General features: G+C 38.7%; 1 protein-coding gene across 3 annotated transcripts in view; it reads left to right on the top strand.

Moving 5' to 3' along the window:
• Positions 1-21,055, top strand: part of LOC140332634 (serine/threonine-protein kinase SBK1-like) — a 53,346-nt gene that overhangs the window by 24,172 nt on the left and 8,119 nt on the right. For 2 of the 3 annotated variants that reach the window (XR_011921212.1, XR_011921213.1), the window contains exons 3-4: positions 76-833; positions 2,291-3,000. The exons of the other annotated variant lie outside the window; for it this stretch is intronic. The gene's annotated coding sequence lies outside the window, so the exon portion shown is untranslated. Of the gene's footprint in view, positions 1-75; positions 834-2,290; positions 3,001-21,055 lie in introns of those variants that run through there. 3 annotated transcript variants of the gene reach the window in all.

Here is a 21,055-nt window from a genome sequence, read left to right as displayed (position 1 = left end):
AATGTCAAGTAATTGATAGCCATTAGACAGTAATATGGCAAAATGTTATTTTGTCTTGTTTTTTCTTTTTCATAGGTCGGCATGAATAAAGATATGAGAAAGCACTGCGCTCCACAGATAGCCAGTGCATTGCACTTTATGCACAGCAAAGGAATAGTCCATCAGGACATAAAGCTAGATAACATTTTATTATTGGACTATGAATGCCACGTGATCAAGTTGGCAGACTTTGGACTGACGAGGCTCCAGGGTACAGATGCACCACTGATGTCTTGGTTCATACCTTATACTGCTTCTGAACTGTACAGCTTTAAACTAGAACAATTGTTACTGCACCCAAGTGTAGATGTGTGGGCCTTTGAGGTCCTGTTATACACTGCCCTCACTGGGTCCTTCCTTTGGAAAGGAGCAGAAGATTCTGACCAAAGCTATAGGGTCTTTGCTTGGTGGCAAATGAAAAATGATCTGACCTCAGCACCAGTGGAGGAAGTTCTCTATGAAAGCTAGACCAATGCTCAGAGAAATGTTTGCTCTGAATGCCATGGAAAGATGCTCTGCTATGGAAGTTATAAAATATGTACACCTGTCATGGAAATCAGGAATGGTACCGGAAAACCAAAATGGGAACAAAAGGACCAGAGCATGTCACATGGGGAGGATTTCATACCCGATCACCGTCATCAACTATTGCCTTGTGTCTTTGAAATGATGAGATAAACTACCTAACTCTTGTGGCTGAGGTGGAAATCACATAACATCCTGGTGAAGATCCAGTAATTAGGACACAGAAGTGCTTGATGTCCCCTTGGAATTCTGCAACCTTCATGTCAAAGGTAAGAATGTTTAAATCTGACTGTTGTAGGTCATTTACTGTAGACAAGACTGTTCATGTTAGAGGTATAGAAGATATATAGATCCATATAGGTCCAATATATATATATAGGTCCAATAGGACTTTATATATAGCATATAACCTGTGCCAAGGTATATTATATGGAATTAAATTGCCAGGCAAGGAGTTGGAGGAGGCTCGGAAGCACCTGGCTGAGCATAATAAACAGAACTGGATTCCTCTAGCAAGACAGAACATTGGAGGGAGATGGAGCCTGAGGCCAGGTGTATAAGAACATGCTGAGAGCCAAGGAGGCTCCTGGATTGAGGTAGCTGCCCAATTGGATTTAGCGTTGTCCTTCTACAAGAATGGAGCTGAGGAATCCCTAAAAGGTTGCATAGAGATAAGTAAAGGGTTAAATAGCTAAGCCAATTTGAGCCATTTATTTGTATAAGGAGTTGTATTTCTTCTTCTATCTACTCAGTTTAACTGTAACCAGATGGTGAAAATGGTAAATTCTTTGAAATACAATGTATGCCTTGCAATGTATCAAATAACACTATATATGGCCAAAACTTAAATAGCTGTATGTGAAAAAAAGACCACTTCCTTGTATACCTTATGTGTATAAAAAGACCGCCTTGTCAAATAAAGATTAGAGTATATTCCTAAAACCATAGTTAGTGTGAGTGAGTGTGAGTGTGTGTTATCTCTCCAGACGTCTGTGTTTGAAGGAGAAGCCAGGGTGCATTCGAGGAACTAGAAGTAGAAGCAGATCCTTTCAATAAGAAAGCCACTTTAGGAGAAGGATGTCACATGAAACTAGCACCAATGACCAGGCAGAGTGAAGAAAACTCAAATCCTAATGCCTGGAATGTAATAGTGTGGGTCGAATATCTCACTATTCGTTTCAACAGCTATTCCGGTGATCGAACGCCAAATTCGAACAGCAATAAAGTCAAGAGTGGGAGAATTCGGGTTATTTTTAGGGACTGTGAGGAACTGCTAGAGCAATCAGGGGAGCAGAGCTGACAGTGCTTTACTAGTTTATGTGTTCTTGGATAGAGAAACGCTATCCAGGAATAGGGATAGTGTTCCCTGAGTGGAGGATCAGAGAGCCAATCAGAGAGCACTAGAGGTTTTGAATGGGGAGATGGTCCCAATTTAACCTCTATTGCCGGGGATCGCACACTGTTCTCAACGAATGCGGCCATATTCATTGAGAAGATCTCCAGGGCACTAGAGAGTAAATGGGGCAAGTCTCCCCATTCATTCACCTCTAGTGCTCGGATTGGCTGGGGAAAGGCATGGCATATGCACAGGTTTAGCAAACTTTGTAAGAACCTCTAGGGTTAAACTCAACCCCGGTTTTATATTCATTATTAGGGCAGGAGGGCTAAAGAAAGAACACTTTGAAGAAAACCACAGCATTGTTTTTTTGGGTTCTTGTCTTAACAGCTGAGTAAGGATATGGGCAGCTTACATGACTGACAACACCAGTGCATCACTGCCGGTCACAAGCAGACTACAACAAGGCTCTGCTGAAATGCCTGTGGGTCGTGGAGAACGCCATTGAACTGTTGAAAGCATGGTTTCTGTGCTTGGCACTGCTAGGTGGTGAACTCTTGTATGCAACCTGGAAAGCTGCCCAAATCATCAAGAATGCTGCCTCATGCAAAACTTGTGCATACGCCATACCGATACCAGGGATGTTCCAGAGTTGCACCAACATTCTGCCCCCAGCTCTCAAAACAATGGCAGTGGGACATCGAGTCAAGGTTAAACTGATTGAAAGTCATTGCGCATGAGTATTCACATAACAGAATCCCTGGGTTGCCTCAAACTAGCTGAGCTGCCAGGCTGAGAGCCCAAAATTTTTTGGCCTACTTTTCTGGGAAACCAAGATTGCCAATTGGACTGTGTACCAATGTATATTCAATTCCTTCGCAGCTCTGGGGTGGAGGAATGTAAATCTGGATTTCCTCAGACGAGCTGGATTGCCTAATATTTTGGGGGCCATTGATTGCACCCATGTGGTAATTTAGCCCCCAAAACAGGAAATCCTATTTAGAAACTGGAAGCACTATCATTCACTGAATGTGCAAGAATTCTGTATTATTGATTCTCCAATGAGCATCACAAACAGGGATCATGTCATGATGCCTTTATCCTACATCATATAGCCCTCTATCACAACTATAAGCCAGGAGAAATGCCCAAGGGCTGGTTAGTAGGTACTGTTATTTACTCTAGCACAACATTGGGGACCTGCTAAAGACACCTAAGTAGCTGATGGAGGGCCTTCCATTTATGCTGCCAAATAGTTGCAGTCATACACCTCAAACTCTTTGCATTGGTCCTCTACAACTCATTGGCCCAATGAATAACATTAAGAAATCTGTGAAAGTTTTTTTAATAGACTTTCATGCAAATTATTTCAATCTAAAATTCTGGTTATTAAATTAAATATATTTCATCTCATTGAGAATTAGATAGACAAATTCCATGCAGGGCATTCTAATGCGATTAGTTTAGATGTATTTAATGTCAAAAAATAAAAATGTAACTCACAATTAGTACAGAATTTGGAAGGGAAGACTTGGCAGGGCAGGTGTATAAAAGTGGACAAGTTCACCTAGACCTCTCCCACAAAAGAGAATATTCACAAGAAATTCAAAAACTTATTGAAAAAAAAATAGAAGATAACCAGAAAACCCCACCCAGACACCTCAACCATCTTCATGCTTATTTTTCCCCATCAACTAGGAGCAAAAACAGGGAATTTTCACCAAAACAGAAGCAACGAGCCAATTGTAAGCCAATTGTGGCAGCACATCTCAACCACAGCACCACCCTCTCACTCTGTACCTTCTGTAGCAAGTTCACAAAAACTTTACTATTATGTCTTCTCATTTATTTGTGAGCTCACAAATAGGGAGGAGGGAGAATGCTTGACAGTCTCACAAAAATGTCCTCGAACTTGTGATGGGTCCGCGAACCGATATTCGCGGACCCATGGGAAGATCGAGGAAATTACAAAAATAGTACCGTGGCTGCAATGCAGCCGTGGGAATAATCCTGTGCGCAATCCCCGGGCATTAAAAGTTAAATGAGGGCACAGGAGATTCTCACAGCTGCATTCATGAAAGCAGCCGCAAACTCCTCCTGTTAGTGCGAGTCCCGCAGCTGTGCGAATCACAGGATGCCATTCACCTGGGTGATAGGCATTTAAGGGCAATTGTTATCTACCTTTTTAAAGGACATCCCAAATATTCTAAAAAGTTGTTGAAAAATAACATCCCACATGGGCCTTACTTGGTAGCTAATGATATAGAAGCCCTGTACTCAAAAGCATCCTTTATGTAAAGCGTCTTGAAATAATCAAAAGGTTTTTAAAAGCAATGAGCCACCTTCAGAAGAAGCAGAACCAGTTTGTCATTTGGCTATTGCATTATATACTCACTAAGAAGGTATTCATATTTGATAAGATCTACCTTCAGGTGCTAGGTGTGGAAATGGGGACCAAGTGGATGCCATATGCCAACCTTTACCTGGGAGGTTGGAAAAAGAAATTATCTGGTAATGTGCCTTTGCCACATACTATTGTAGTGAAGATACCATGAGGACATCCTCTTGGTTTGGTCTGGGTCAGAAGCACTCCTTTAGATTTAGACAAACCTTACAAATAAATGTTTTTAATCCATAATTTACCCATGAATTTAACACATCTTCAACTTCCTTTCTTTATATAGAAGTTAAAGTGAATTTAAATCATACACCATCTTCCAATTTACATCGGAAACCAACTGTTGGTAACTATTTTCTGCATGTAGTGTACATCCAGAACCCTTAGTAAGGAGTATTCCATACTACCAATCTTAAAGGATTCTGAGAAATTGTTCCAACTATCTGCAATAAGGCAGCCAAGGACCTTCAAACCAAACTAATGGAACAAGAGTATAATACAGGTTGCAAATCCGGCCAGCAATAATCCATTTACTTCAGTTTCCCGGCATGAATTTCAGATCGCATATTCAACACAAGGACTGCAGTACACCGTTTGGCCACTAATGTTTTGGCGCTGTTCTGCAGAAACACTTGCTTGCTAAACTAAATACACATTTGATGTGAAAGTGTAAAAAAAAAAAAAAAAAAAAAAAAAAGATTTAAAATTAAAAAAAAAAAAAAAAAAAAAAAAAAAAAAAAGTTTCGGGATTCTCTAAAATCCAGCACTCAGCAGGTCCCGAGGTGGTCAGATTTTGGATAGTCAACTTGTAAAAAATCCTCAAGAAAGTAGATCAGGAATTTTTGAATGAATACAATACAAAAACAGAAAGTAAAGTTTGTCTAATTATGTTACTTCAGCCAACACAAAGTATTAAGACAGATATTGGTCATTCTCAAAGGACCCATACAATAAATTTATCAAGATTCAGATGCATTTGAGATTCCATTTAAAAATTAACCCCAAACTAACATCTAGGTAGATTGTAACATAGGACTTATAGATTTAGCATTTTGTAACTGGGAAATATGTTGGTAAAACCAAAAGACCTTTTAAGAAAAGAATGTGTGAACGCCTATATAACATTGAAATGGTAAAATAACTTCTAAGTTATCATATGGGGATGCATCACAATTTTACATAAATAGAAGGGCTTAGATTTATAGCTTCAGAAATATACCCAGATCTGAGGGTGGAAATTTTGACAAATATATCCAGCAAAAACAAACTATATGGTTCCTTATTTGGAGGGGACTAAACCCCCAGGTTTACGTGAATGTATCAGCTTTAAATCCTTTTAACAAGCTCTTTCAATGAATACAATCTTCTCTTCCTCTGGGGTCCATCTAGGGCTATTACTATCATTACTGTAATATCTACATTCACACCACCATGATAATTTTTACAGATAATTTTTCATGAACATATGAAAACAAAGTTTGGTTTCTCCTCTTACTTCCCCTCTATTTCAATAAATCTGTTTCTCTCTTTATGCATAAGTAGCATTGGAGTTGTTGGTGGAGATATTACTGGTTCATTGCCTTTGAACACAAATGGTCACCGGTATATTGTGACAGCAAACAACTTCTGATTTTTTACTAGATAAACGTGACAAATTATACATTTTTTATAATTATAACTTGACATAAACTGCTGCCTATCATCTCCAGATAAATGGTCCACATGAGAAGACAATGAAAACTAATTTATGACAGTTATTTAGACCATTTATTTTAATGATGACTAACACTTCGTGTTAAATTAGAAGAAAAGAAACCCCCCACTAGGGGGTGCCATCAACTGCTTAGTGGTGGTGTGAGCCCTAACAAGGGCCAAGGTGCAGAGTCTAAGTATCAGCCTGGTCTTCTCCAGAGCCTCTAGTGGTGAGGATGTTGCGCTGCAGACCAATACCAGGTTGCGGTCCTTGGACACACCAGTGAGAAGTACCAAATAAGCAGGCAAGAGGGTAACCTATTAAAACCAAGGGGCCAAGTACAAGATTGTGACAGACAGGGTCACAGGAACTATGACTTTTGTAAACTATTATAAAGAGGTGGCTGGGTATTCATTTAAGTTATTGACCTTTTACTCTGACAGAGGCAAAAACACTGCCTAAGCATTATATATGTTGTTACATATTTTGTATGGTGATCCTATGGATAAATTAACAATCTGCAAACTTTTTAGAATCCTGGTTACAACCCCAAGGGAGCTGCAAACTCAAACCTCAACCCAACTGCAGAGCATAGACTGTGTATAGGGCTCTACCAATACCAATTACACCTACATACCATAGTGCTAATGTAATCTAATGGCAAATTAATTTCTTGGTGAACCCATTTCTTGACCTAAGATGAATTATTTCACTTTCACAGGTTAAAGAACGGCATTGTAGAATTAGCCATCAATCTTTCTTTATGGAGTTTAGTAATTCATTGTTTCTTCTCTTCCCAATATCATTGAATCTGTTGGAGATTTGATCTCCTTTGTTTTTACCAGAGGTAAATCCAATAATGTAGTTTTTAGAGTGTAATAGGAAACTTACAAGTTTAGCCAAATTCAACTTACAGTAGCCTCTATCCAGCTTCTTACCCCAGAGGAACCCCCCCCCCTAATATAATTGGTGTACAGTTGGAGGAAACAAGCTTTACAGATAACTAAAAAAGCTTATTGATCTCTGCCACATATCTGCTCCATCAGTTGTCTACAAAACCCCAAATGAAATGTATTCCTTAACTGTTTGTGGATAAACATGCTGAATACCTCCTAATATTCTGCCCTACTGTGTATAATATCTAATGTATATATTTTATTTTACTTTAGGTGGAGGTTCTAGAAGAGGCTTTGGAGAGGTTTTAATTTCAATTCATTGAGGAGAAAGGACTGGTACACATGGATGTGAAACCAGAAAACATTTTAGCGTTTACCAAGAGTGCCACTGCGTTAAGCTCACCGGCTTTGGGACAACAATTAGAGCCAAGGCAGGAACGGTCTTACATGGCTCCAGAGATGTTTTAATGGACAGTTTTAGATGGGCTGGCGGTAGGGGGCCCTCTTGACGTGTGATCATTTGGAATATTGATCTTTGGTCTGATCACTGCCACTAACACACTGAAAGGGCTTCAGGAACTTCAGTGTAATGTCTCTATCAAAGAAAAATCTCAGCTCCATGACTTGCCTCCTAAGAACACGCCAGAGCCTTTTATCCTAATAGATAATAAATTCAATGTTAGTTCAGTGGTAGATATTGGAGAGTGATAATGCATCTATAAAACAGAAAATATGGTCACCAGGTATATAGATTTGAGGGAGTGAATGGGGTCATAAGGGTTTTTATTCATTTTGTAATAGTCAGCTTTACAATTCATACTTTTAGGGCCATGTACCAGTTCCGTAGTAAGTGTTTATTCATTTTTCTGCACACTGCAATTTCCACACAGCATGTCCATCTATTGCATATCTCATTACAGGAACTATCCCTCTTGTAAGGAATGTAATTTTGCTGAGTCAAGTTGTTTTTGCTATATTTTGCAAATAATTGAGTTGTGTTGAAACTAGTTATAACCTCCTTATCAGTAGGTCAATATTTGCTACATCCTTACCTTGAAACATCTTGCTCAGTGAAGTTAATTAGGTTTCTTGGTTATTGACCAACTACTAAGTTGGTGACTAACTACTATATAAACTGCAATGTGATAATGAAGTTTTGAGAAGTGATATAAATACATGTTTGAGCTGCGTGTTATTTATTGCTCCCAACGTGTTGAAAACAAAGGCCACGAGAGAGAGGGGAAAACTGATCTGGGGCCAGCAAGAAATCACCTTACCACCTCTTGGAAGTAAAGCCTTCTGTCCCTTGGTCACCTTTAATGTACAAATCTAACTACCAAGAATGTTTTACACACTAAACCTTTAACCCAACCTCCATACTATTGTTGGTATGGGAGGAATGTGTTCTTTGCTACATATATTCGGGTATGTCTCCCTCTCTTTCATCTAAAAAAGTTAGGAGGCCAGTATGTGTCTGTAAAGGTTCTGATTCAGGTCATGTTTTATCTATTAGTGGTAAGTCACATTCATCTGGTTTTTTTCTTGTAATGTTACAAAGTAACAATTGTTCATCTGTGATATAAGACATTAAAAAGATTAAATATTCGTTGTTTTGCAAATTTACATCCAAGAGGTAGTTTATATCCAATGTCAAGGCATTCTTGATCTTACTTTATAATCCAGTGCACCTCTATCTCCTGGAACCTCCAATACAAATCATTGTCAGGCAGAAACACCATTCCAACCAATAGGAAGATATTAAAAACCCAAGACACACCAAGAAACATTCTGCAGCCAAAGGGCCAAGAGACAGAAAGGTCAAAAGCCAAATCTACATGCCAAAGCAGGATCAGAAAGCAATCCAAGGGTTGACAGCTAGAAAGCGGTCAGAAGCCAAGTCTAGCGTGACGGTCAGTAATTCATTCTTCCTTTAATAATTTACCCCATGTCACTAATCATGTGTCAAGGTCAACCCAGTCCTGTTCATTGGCAATAACCTTTCATTCATGGGAATTTTTTTTAACTTCTATTGGTTTGGAAGGTTTACATTGGCAATCAATCACATTTTGTGTCCTGTTTTCATACTCTGATAATTGGATTTCTCCTGTTTTAGGTAAAAAGAAGACTGGGGTTTGTTTTATAGATTTAGTATATTTGAGTATTTTTATTATTAAGCTACAACAGACTCCTCTGACCTATGCAATACAACAGATTCCAGTCATACGCAGTCAGTCAATGATTTCCAATGGTGTTATAAAATTTAAATATAAACCCCAATGTTCCCCAATTTGAATGCAGTGACAACAGTCCTCATTTCATAACCTTTTCCTTTGTTTCTTGTATTTTATACACTAATGTATGGCTGGCCATGTAAATGGGCCCTGAATTTCATGTGTCAGGTTTTCACACCTGGCTGTTAATTCACTGACCAGATCAGCAATGTCTCAGTCTAGACAAAGCAATCCCTGGTCACCTCCCCGAGGATGGCAATGAAAGGATTCCTCATATTTTCTATGTAATCATCAGATGGAGGAGCCCATCCATGGACATTTAGACTGCTTTACCCATCTGCTTGGATCTAAGGAAATATTTTCATCTAATCTAAATTATAAAATGTATTTGTGGCCATGAGATGAAATATAATCTCTTCTACAGAATATATTATGATGTGCATTTAGATATCAAATACCAGCCATACACAGCCTGCTAGAGGCAAAGGGAAATTTTATGGACCCCGCTAATAGCAAACATATGATTGGAACAATGATATCTTTGGTCCTGTTTACAGACATATGAAAGCAATACATAAAATAGAGAGTGGTGTAAGTAGGGGCTTGGAATTAACTCCACTGATGTCACATCCCTTAGTTAATTCAAACCAAACAAGATACAAAGATGGGATTTCATATATTATATACTTAACAGATTTAAATTTAAAATGCCAGCAACTTTATTATACATAAAAAAACATCATCTTAATTTGTTGACCCGACACGTTTTTGCAAACGTATAACTGCTTCATCAGGGGTAGCATTTGAGATGTGCAAATCTATACAAATAATCCACATAGCTCAAGTGTTAATTGTTATATCTCCATTCAAAACAATTATTGAAACATAAAACAAAACCATTACTAATTGCATATGCTTCAAAAATTGTGACCTACCACACCACAAAAAGATCAAGGTAAAAGGAGTCACCACATCTGAAAGGATGATTGGGGCTACCATCAGGAGAGTGCCACCATTACAGATTTTGTACATAGGAGGAGATGGCAATTCATATCCAAACCTCCAGGAGAGAAGAGGAAAACAACCTCACTGTCACTGACTTAAATAGGTTAAAATAATAATTAGGGAGAACCAAGAAGGGAATACTGACAGAAAGGGTTTTTCCCGTCTTTATAGCATTGTACACCAATAATTTTCATTCAAACATTAGTTATTAGCCCATTTCTGATATAAATCTAGCCCCTTCAAACAAGATATACTCAAAATTCCTCCAACTTCATATACCTTAAAGTTACACAAAATGCTGAATAAAATGTTCCAAAAGATTAAAACAATATTGTAGGAAAGAGGCAAAGTGTAGAAGATTCTTCACACAGGGATATCAGTAGTATTCTAGAGCAAATTCAGGGTAAGATATAATGGGGGTTATTTCTCTTTGCTCATCTAAATGCTGGAAATACACTGAAATCAATAAAATAAAGCAGTCAAATATAACAAGAGGGTTTGCTCATTTCATTTGGTACAGTCAATAAGTTAGAATATGATCCAATTCAAGATCTTACCCCTACTTCGTCACTTCCACAAGCAAAAGAATATTTGTGAGCATAAGAATCAGCGCAGAGTAAATGCCCTGACGTGTAGGGCTGCCTTCTCCCTCTCTGCTGCAGCCAGCTGGTTGAATCCCCACTTGCATGGAGGCTCCGCCTTCTGTACACATGATGTCATTACAGCTGGCTCCGCCTCCGGCACACATGACACCAACATGGGCCATGCAGTAGAGGAGTCGGCGCAGTGTGGAGCGGATAATACGAAGGCTGCTGAAATTCTCACCAGCCTGGCTATAAACTACCCGCTGACTTTAATCCCATCAAAGAAAAGGGTAGATTCTTTCCTTTAAAATGTATGTATAATTAATAAAGGTGCTGGAATTTTGCTGGCAGATCTGTAAGATACATGTGGTCTTAAAGCCCCTTCTTCATATATACCTGTTTACACACAACCACAAATTACATTATCACAGGGGCCCCAGGCCCCCCACCATGCCATACCTAAAACCCACCGGAATTCAAAGGCTATAAAATATATATATTTGAGGGAACAAACCTTCAATAAATGCTCTGAGGAGCTTATGAAATTACTCAAATTACCATGAGGAGGAGCTGGCAAAACTTGACCAGGAACTCCCATCTGCTGCAATCTCATCTTGACATTATAAGCACTCCCACTTTCAAATTTACAGACTTAAAGACCAATTTGAAAGAAATTAAACAAAAAACTCCAGAGATAAGTGGGCTTTTATTAACAAAAGAGCATATAAATGGGTTAAACCCAATACACAAACCAGTGCTAACAGATAACATTTTTGAACACAACAGAACAAATTCTTCAAAGTAACTTCAGTACAACTCCCCACGGGATTACCTTTACTAAAGCTAAACATAAAGCGCTTACCCATCTAAAAATCAGAGAAAAAAAAAAATCAAACCTTCTGATAAGGGGGGAATAAAGTCCATTCTCAAAAAACCATTACCATAAAATATGTTTGGATATCCTCAATATTAGTGATTGGTACTGTATCATCGCCCAAAATAAACTATTATCATACAAACAGGAATATCAAGAAATTGTATGGCAGGGCTACACAATGTCATTGATCAAAAAACTAAATATCTCACTCTCAAACATCTCACACTGCCCAAAGTACATAGGAATTTACTACACCCAATATCCGGCATTGGTTCCTTAACAGCTAATGCAAGTGAATTGATTGATCCCTTTATACACCCCTTAGTCACAAACCTACCATCCTATCTACAGGACAATATTCAAGCAATGCTCGATTAATCTTTTACATGAACATTTATGAGCCTCAAACCTCTTTTCTATTTTGGTTCTACATATAAGAGGTAGCTTCAAACTTTTTTAGCCATTTAAAGTGAGGAGAGAACCATATAATTACTATAAAATATATGAAAGAACATTTTAATATCTTTATTACCGTATTTTTCGGCGTATAAGACGCTCTGGCATATAAGACGCACCCAATTTTAAAGGAGGAAAATCTAGAAAAAAAGATTCTGAACCAAATACTGTAGTAAAATATTTTATATCAACTGTATAAATTTAACAATTCATCGCCATCTGGCACATGCACAGATCCTCAATGAAGACCGTGCGGCCATGCCGATTATAGCGGTCAGGTTTTCCCCTATACAGTGCACATTCTGCCTAACCCTCACATCCCCAAAAAAAAAAAAAAACCTCTAGGTAAGCTTGTAACACTTCTTCAGCAAACTCATAATAAAAGCCTACCAGGTGACAACCTAACTGGTTTATTGAAAGTTAAAGTGATAATAATCTGGTCATTTACAGAAGATTTGTAATTAATCTTTGTATGTTCCAAATGTGGGACCTATGGAAATTAAATTCATCCATAACATCAATGATCATTCACACATACCTCTCTATACAACCAATTATAAATTACCTAAACCTACAGTTATCTCTGCATCCATTTGTCACCACGAGCAATATATAGGATCCCCTCTAACACTTCTCACTACATATTACATGATATATATGTATCCACCTAGGAATGTACCCAATACCCTAGAATTGCATCTCAACCCCTAACTATACCAATTGTTGTATACATACAAGTATTATTTTTCAGTCACTTACCTTGGATAATATCTTTAATTTTCAATGATATTGGTATATAGAATCTAATTCACCTATTACTATATTGAGGTTATTGGCATTTAGCGGTCTTGAAAAGCCTGAAGCTATACCAACCATACTCCCACACAAATCAATTTCCATTGTCAAGAATTTTACAAAAAAACAATTCACAGAATCTACGCATACTCAAATACCACAACAATCAGATCAACACCATCAAAAACTGCTGAACAGCATGAAGACCAAGAATGGAACCTAACCCCTAATAACTTTGCAATAAACCAGATCCCCTATGGAAGCCACTATGCAAAACTCAGTGGGACAAAAAAGACACAATATTAGCGTTACCTAGTCAGAGATCTTCAGTGTATAGTTATTGATCCATATGTCCCATGATAATGGAATGGGCATAACCATACACCACAAATACTGCACTGTAGTATCTGCCATTTTGAAAGTCACATTATTAAAGTTTTTGTATAAAAAGAAAATCTTTCCTTTCTTTATTTCACAACTAATCTTATCTACTTGGGGTGGCAACCATTAACATTGGAAAGTTTGCTTGCATCACTCCTAACTTTGCAATAAATATGACTCCACCATACAGGTCAAGGTGCAAAACCAGGAAATTCTAGCCCACAAATCTATAAATAATATTCCCACAAAATCGAGGCAATCATTGCAAATATTGATGAATTTCATCCATGTGGATTATCCCCTGCAGACAATGAGGGGCATGAAGAGTTGGAATTAAATTCGGTCATCTGAGAATGTTGCATTGAATAAATGATATATTGCAGAAGTTTCCTTGTTAACTGAAAGCAATCTGTTTTCATTGAAAAGCTTTCAAATGTTTGAATGGAACCAGCTGATTTCATACTCAAATTTTAAGAGCATGTAAACTGTTTTTTTGAGTTCTTAAGTTATTGTAAATATTCCTGTACACAGACATAGAATACATTAGCAACATCTCTATACCATAAGTCAATGGACAGAGCTGCTCAGATGACAAGTTACAGCTTTCATTCCAGCAGGAAACTGAAAATCAAAAACCTTCAACGCATAAAACCACATAGATGACAGCCTACTACAACATATCCCCAGACCCTTCCCCGTTATTACAGGAGATTTCTTTACTTGAGGATCAACTAACTCCCGTGCTTTGTGGAAACATGCGCATGTTTAATGTGAAGAATAAGCTGCCAAAGTTACATGAAGAGCCCAAACTGGACATGCAACATTATTATATCACTGACCCCACAATGCTGGATCTGTACAATGGATGCCTTATATCTCCAGTCTGCTGCCCTGTGTTGTGCTAGGTGCACTGGTAAAAGATCAGCAGGTTAACAGGGAAAAGAAATGTCTTGGACCAGAAAGGGTACAATAAACCAATTATCTCAGTGAACAGTAAAATGTTTCATATCTTACTTGCCCAACCCCAAAGTCAGAGGAGTACTACTTCCAAGACCGAACATTATCCAAGTACCAAGTTTTTGAAGCTCATAAATGAGGCCTGAGAATTATCAGATTCTGAACTCAGCATTCACATTCTCATCGGGTTGTAAAGCCCAAACCACCCCTCCCCAATGTGCCTGACAGTTGGTATGAAGGGTTTGGCTATAACGCACTATGGAACATTTGAGGAACCCAAACACAACATATTAGTACAAACATCTGCACTTTGGTCACATCTCTTCAAAGGACATTGGTCCAGAAGTATTTTGGTTTGTTCAGATCCAGCTTTGCAAACCTTAGCCATGCTGCCATGTTCTCTTTTAGTGAGAAAAGGCTTTCTCCTGGCAAACATTCCAAACAATCCATGCTATGTTCAATCTTATCTCATTTTTAAATTTCTTTAAGCATGCTCACTGGGGAGAGATGGGTAACAGTCTTCAATGTTTTCTACATGTGGTTTGACCCAGTGCTCGCTAGACACCAATCCTCCAACCTAAGTCCACACTCTTCACCTATAGTAAGCCTCCACTCATTGCACCATCTTAGCACAAGGTCACCCCGGGACTTCAGTGTGCAAAGCATGGTGTGAGAGAAGGACCAGGAGCCTACAGATTATTCAGTGCAGAGTCCAGAAGAGACAAGTGCAGAAAATAGAGAGTAAAGACAAAGAAGCAGAGTCACAGGCAAAAAGTCAGTGCAGGCAACATACAATCGTAGGGTCTGAAACAGGCAGAACAGCAACAGTAAACCCAGGAGATCAGCACACCAGCAGCTGCTCAGCCAAGCTTAACACTACAACATGCAACTGGTGACTGAGCAGAAAGACCAAGTCCTAGCAGAAGGCACGGCAGGATGAAGCCAGGGACTAATCTGCTCCTAAAGCCCCCTTCAGGTGTGCACATCCTCAGTGTATGTGCTGGGGATGCTGGGAAGGTAAATCTCAGGCTGTACAGCTAAAGGGAACCTGTCCAGTTTGAGGTCTTCAAAGACATTAACTTTACCACCAATTAAACACAGGGACCTGCAATTCCATGGACATACCAGGTTCTACCCCACCTCCTCGAGAACTAAATCAATCACAACAAATTACCACCCATTTGTTGACGAATTACACTCCTCACAGTGCCCTTGACCCCACAACAGGGAGGGAGGAAATCTTCCCTGCTATGTAGACCCATGACCTCATCCTTAACCCCCCCTTACCTATATACATTATTGCTCCACCCCTAACCTCTTCTCAGCCTTCCCACCCAGTCATGTTGGCCATATGTCCATTTATTTTCCCCTTTTCAGGCTCCTAGCCATTATCTTTTCCTTTTGGACCTCTGCAACCTTTTTGCCATGCAATTAAAATTACTAAATTTACTTAAATATTCAGGAAATAACAAACAATAGTACCTTCACATAAATAAAGGTTTTCCTTCTGAATAAGGGGAGAGCATAATCAGAGATAATATAAATATATATATATATAATCTCTAATAGTATTTTTATACTTGCACCCTCACCAATTCTATTTGATTATAACAAATTTAAAGCCCAACTCAACATGAAATTTAAACTTAAAATGCTTATTAATGTTACATAAAATGTCTTGTGTTGAAAGATTTATACACATATATACACACATACATATATATATATATATATATATATATATATATATATAAATAATATTTGAGTAAATTTTGCATTATCATCATGTTTGTAATGTTCCTGTCCTTTTCCAGAACAACATGGCCTCTAACTAGAACATAAGGATCCTTCTGGATGAACATCTCCTTCCCATTGCAGGGGCTTCTGGAGATTGACATATAAGAACTTCCATGCCAAGAAAGGTATTTGGAGGCGGTGGATTTAGGTCGGTGTGGCTGGTGGATGCCAAGGAAACAAGCAAATAAGCTCACAGAAACCAAACAATTGAGAAAAATTCCTTCAGGAGATCTGCGTGACCTTCCTTTTGTCTCATCCAAACATCGAGAGTTTTGGTATCACCTTCAGGTCACAAAATGCTTTGGTTTTGCCCTTAAAGTGTCTCTTTGGTGACCTGTCCTAGCTCATCATACCCTATGTTAAGTCTGAATACAACAGATTCTATCAAGATATTTTCCAATTACAGAGGAAAAATTTTTCACTATGCAGATGCCATGAATTCATTGCAGAGGAAGGTTTGGTTCATACGGATATTACACCTGAAAATGTTTTATGACCAGGATTGCAACTGTGTCAAAAATTACTGACTTGCCTTGCTTGTAAAAACACAAACAAAAAACTTATTAGATAAAATGTCTGCCGCAGACTGCTAAATGGCCCAAAAATTGTGTATGCTCACTGGTGAGGAAGAACTGGCTGTGGATTCTACGCTAGATGTGTGGAGCTTTGGAGTCCTTTACTGCCTAATCATAGGAGAATTTCCCTGCCAGATGGCTTTGTCAAAAGATGAAGAGTTCAGCAGATTTGTCACCTGGCAGGACAATGTTAATTGTGTAGATCCTCCAGGACCAGGAATTGGACTGTCTGCAAATCTGCAGAAAATGTTTAGAAGTCTCTTCGCCATAGACAAAGGTCAGAGGTGTAAATTGACCGACATCTTGCAATACGTAGAGGAGAGTTAGAAATATGCAACCTAGTCAGGTAGAAAGATCAGCCATCCATTTGGATCAATCTGGAAGACCAAAGATGTGATGTTTTAGAGTCCTCCTCTTCTGCTTGATCACAGGAGAGTTTCAGAGATAGTCATCTAGCAAAACATCTATTGTTATGATTGTCCATAGACAACCATCAGAGCAGTAAACCAAAATCATGTAGTATAAAGAAAGCTGGTAATCTTCGCATCCTGGTCAGGAAGAAACCTCCATTATTTGTATGAATGTATATAAAAAAAAAATCTGGTGACATACTGGCTAAGCAAGCATCTTTTAAAGAGTCATAGACAAGAATCAGAGCAAATCAACTCAATTCCTTCTGCATCTGCAGGAAAGCTAGTGAATAGATTCAATCTTCACAGATCAGGAGGAAATACAATACCACAAGATCTAACAACTCGACCAATTAAACATCTCAATCACTTACTGGAAATACTTCAAATTGTCATTGGGCAGCTCCCACCCCATGCACACAAAATTCAAAGAAAATATGGAGCAGTCACATCTGTTTTGTTGCCAAGAATGGGAAAAAGAGGGGGTAGTTCTACACTCTTATTGGTAGAGTAAAGTCCCTAAGTTGATTATGAGTTACGCCGCGAATACCCTAATTATTTCGGGGTTAAAACCAGGCACCTAAGGGAGAAACCCACAAATCTATGGCCTCCTCTACAACCCAGAGCTAGAGAATCATAAAAACCAAAACCTAACACACTACAATGAATCTCCATCCCCTCCCTATGAACCCATTCACACCACTGCATGTTTACCATGAAGACTGGGCTGCCAACTATCCATAAAGAACCTAAAACTGCAAATATTTGGTTGCATCATAATTAAACTTTGCTGACTCATTTTACTTATTGACCATAACCTGAATGTATCTTCAGAATTATAGCACCAAACATTGCTAAGAACTTACATTTAGAATGAAATAACTGACGAAATAATTTGTGACCAATAATACTATTCTTCTAATAAACAACACTGCAAAGTATCTTCAGTTTCTCCACCAGCCCTCTGAAAACCTGAGGATGATCAAACACTGGCCTATAAATAAACTTGGAGAAGGATCACATGAAAAGATTCTACTGGTCATTGAAAACCTCACATCACCAATACAAATATACAAGAAGCATTTACAAATCTTGCTTTGAGGAGCATTTTTGTTCAAGCTCCCTTCACTACTTTATGGATCATCAGCCACTGCTGCAGGTTTTATTTTAGCATACTTCTGTAGGCTCTTCAGCAAATTAATTTATTGTCAACCCAACAGAGAAATGCTTCTTTTTAGCTTTGTCAGGTCAATAAGAGAGCCCTTGTGCACTTCTACCTACAGCACTCCAAACATGGATCCACTGCCTGGCAAGTGTGCTTCTCCCTACCAACCTCCATAGCACAAGCAGCTTCACGAACAGCTCCATCCTAAGGTGTTCCATTTGGATCAACCCTCAGAAGGGGCCCCATAGCAGCTACTGCCTGCACCCTCCAGGTATAATCATATTGTTTCCATCACCCTCCTCCTCTCCAACCAAGCCACATGTTCACATCTCTGGGCGCATCAATACCATTACATGTCACCCCCTGATGAAGCCTCATGGCCAAAATGCATTGGGCACCGAGACCCAATAATCCATGAGTCCAGGTATCAGGCAGTAAGGGGTTAGATTTTTTTTCTAGGTGGGAATGAAGTAACAGTCTATGAAGGGAGGGTTGGAGGAAATGTAGGTTTGGGGGGGTAAAAGTTATAAATTCAGTGGGTAAAGGGGTTTTTTTTTCTTAAAAGGGCAGTGTAAAGAAAGTTTCTTACCATGTTGGCATGAGGGATGTATAGCAGTGGGCTGGGGGTTTACAGCTGGGAACATACACACACATATATACATATATATACACATATACACACACACACACACACACACACACACACACACACACACACTGATCGTGCAGGTTCAAAATTAGGAGGAGGTTCTCCTCAAAGACCAGTAACCTGATAGTTGTTAGGGGTTGAAAGTTTAAAGGGGAATTGTTAGATGTTTTTATTATATATAATTTTACTTAAAATGGTTTTAGATGTTTAAAGCTATATATAATTTGTAATAAAGGGGAATATGGACCATTTAACCAACCCTGTGTGTGGATTCTTTGGGAGAATAGGCTGGTAATGGTGGTGTGGGGAGTAATGGATACTGATCGCCATTTATCTGCCATCCCCGTCAAATTTTTCCTCCTGATGTCTTCAACTAATGCATATTCTGTGTACCTGTGCAACAGATAAGATGGGCTTGTAACGAATGTAGTTGGCAACATTTTACATTTTGGTGTCTAGAGATCAATCTTTTTTGATGTTTTACAGGTCAGTTTGAATGAAGATACAACACGCTGTATTTCACAGGTATATGTGTATTGGGACTTAACCACTGAGAAAATGTCCATCATGACATCATTCTACTGATCCCATCAATGCCCCATATTAAAAAACAATTTTGGGCTCACAGAACTCCAGGGTAATCATGTAACATATCCTGGTTTATACCATGCAAAAGTCCAGAACTATGCAGCCTAAAGCAAGGGGTAACAATTGTTGCTGCACCCAAGTATTCCTGTCCTGCTATACACAGATTCAAGTAGATTTCCTTGGAAAGATGCGGAGGGTTATGACTAAATGTATAGTGACTGTGGTGGCAAACAAGAAAGATCTCACTTTAGCATCAGGAAAGTGGAGGAAATTCAGAAGGCAAAAATGGCTCTGCAATGAATATTGTAAAATGTGTTCTGCCTGGCATGGAAAGGAGAAATCCAACCAGAAATGGAGTATTATTACATGTCACGTACAGAGCATTTGAGGTTTAATCCAGAGCTTCATGATGTACAACCTGGTTTCTTCCTCCAGATTAAGAGATAAATGCCCCAAGTATTGGAGCGGAGCTGGAAATGACCTAATGATTAGGAGACAGATGTGGTGGGTGTACTTTTGAAAACTGTCCAAGCCTTGTGTCCTAGCTAAAAGGTAAGAAAATGTAAGTCTTAGAATACCACCAACTTCCTCTAGATTATATTTACTTTCTTTCATCAATTTTATAAAAAAAATTTGAGTACAAAATCATAGTGTGGGTTTTGTCATGTCTGACGCAGACCATCGCGGCCTTAGTACAGATCAGTTTTAAATGATTGGTGGGGCTTCAACCCAACAGCCCTTACAATCCCCAAAACCCCACTGTCTCAATTCTTGGAAAATGTGTACACAATTGTCAATAGCAGATACCCTCCAATAGACACCAATATGGGCCAGTATTTAAACAAAACGATATGAAACACAAAGTTGAGGTTATAATTTTATCATCGATTGGACTAGAAACACTGAATTAGGCCTCCATTTTAACCCTTTTCAAAAGGTGTCCAAGTTTTGAAGTTACAAAAAAACCTTTTCATGTTTGCTGGAAAATTGTTTACAATTTTGTATCAAAGGTTAAGTTAGAGCATTTAATTAGGGGGAGAGACAAAAAAATCATAATCAAGCCCCCCAATAAAGGAGGTAATGTCACAACTAATTATTGGTTAAAGTTATCTTTACATAAATATTGCATCTCATATTACACACTTTTCACTCGCATCCCAAAACAAAAATTTGTGACCCTGCTGGAGGTCCAGCATAGCATAGTAACATCGGTATTAGTTTCTGACACAGTGCCAGTGAGTCTACTGGGAGCAGACATCTTGTCAGAAATTCATACTTGTGTGGAGAATACAGAAATGGAATAACAGTAACAAGCCTTTTAACAGATGCAGTTTTATACAAAGCCGATGCACCATTAACTACAAGTATACACATGACACCTTCTGAAATAGTTGTAGGATTGGAGTTAAAGGATGTCCTTGGAAATTTATGGGCAAAGAATTTGTATGTTTGCAAGCTACCAGTGACTCCAGTACATATCGAAGTAAAGATGGCGTCAGTACTGCCCAGGTGGCCCAATACCTCCCCAAGGTGCACAGCAGATAGAGGTATTAAAGAACAAGATAAATATGAGATCTTGGGTGTGCAGATACAATGAGATCACGTGTAAACTGCCCACTTTCCCATACAGCAATGTACAGATAAAGGGCAAACCCCACTGCTCTGAACGGGCCATGATTTAGGGCAGTGAATAGGATA

Source organism: Pyxicephalus adspersus, chromosome 6 (genome assembly GCF_032062135.1).
Source record: "Pyxicephalus adspersus chromosome 6, UCB_Pads_2.0, whole genome shotgun sequence".
Taxonomy (NCBI): Eukaryota; Metazoa; Chordata; class Amphibia; order Anura; family Pyxicephalidae; genus Pyxicephalus; species Pyxicephalus adspersus.
This window is presented reverse-complemented; position numbering and strand designations above follow the sequence as displayed.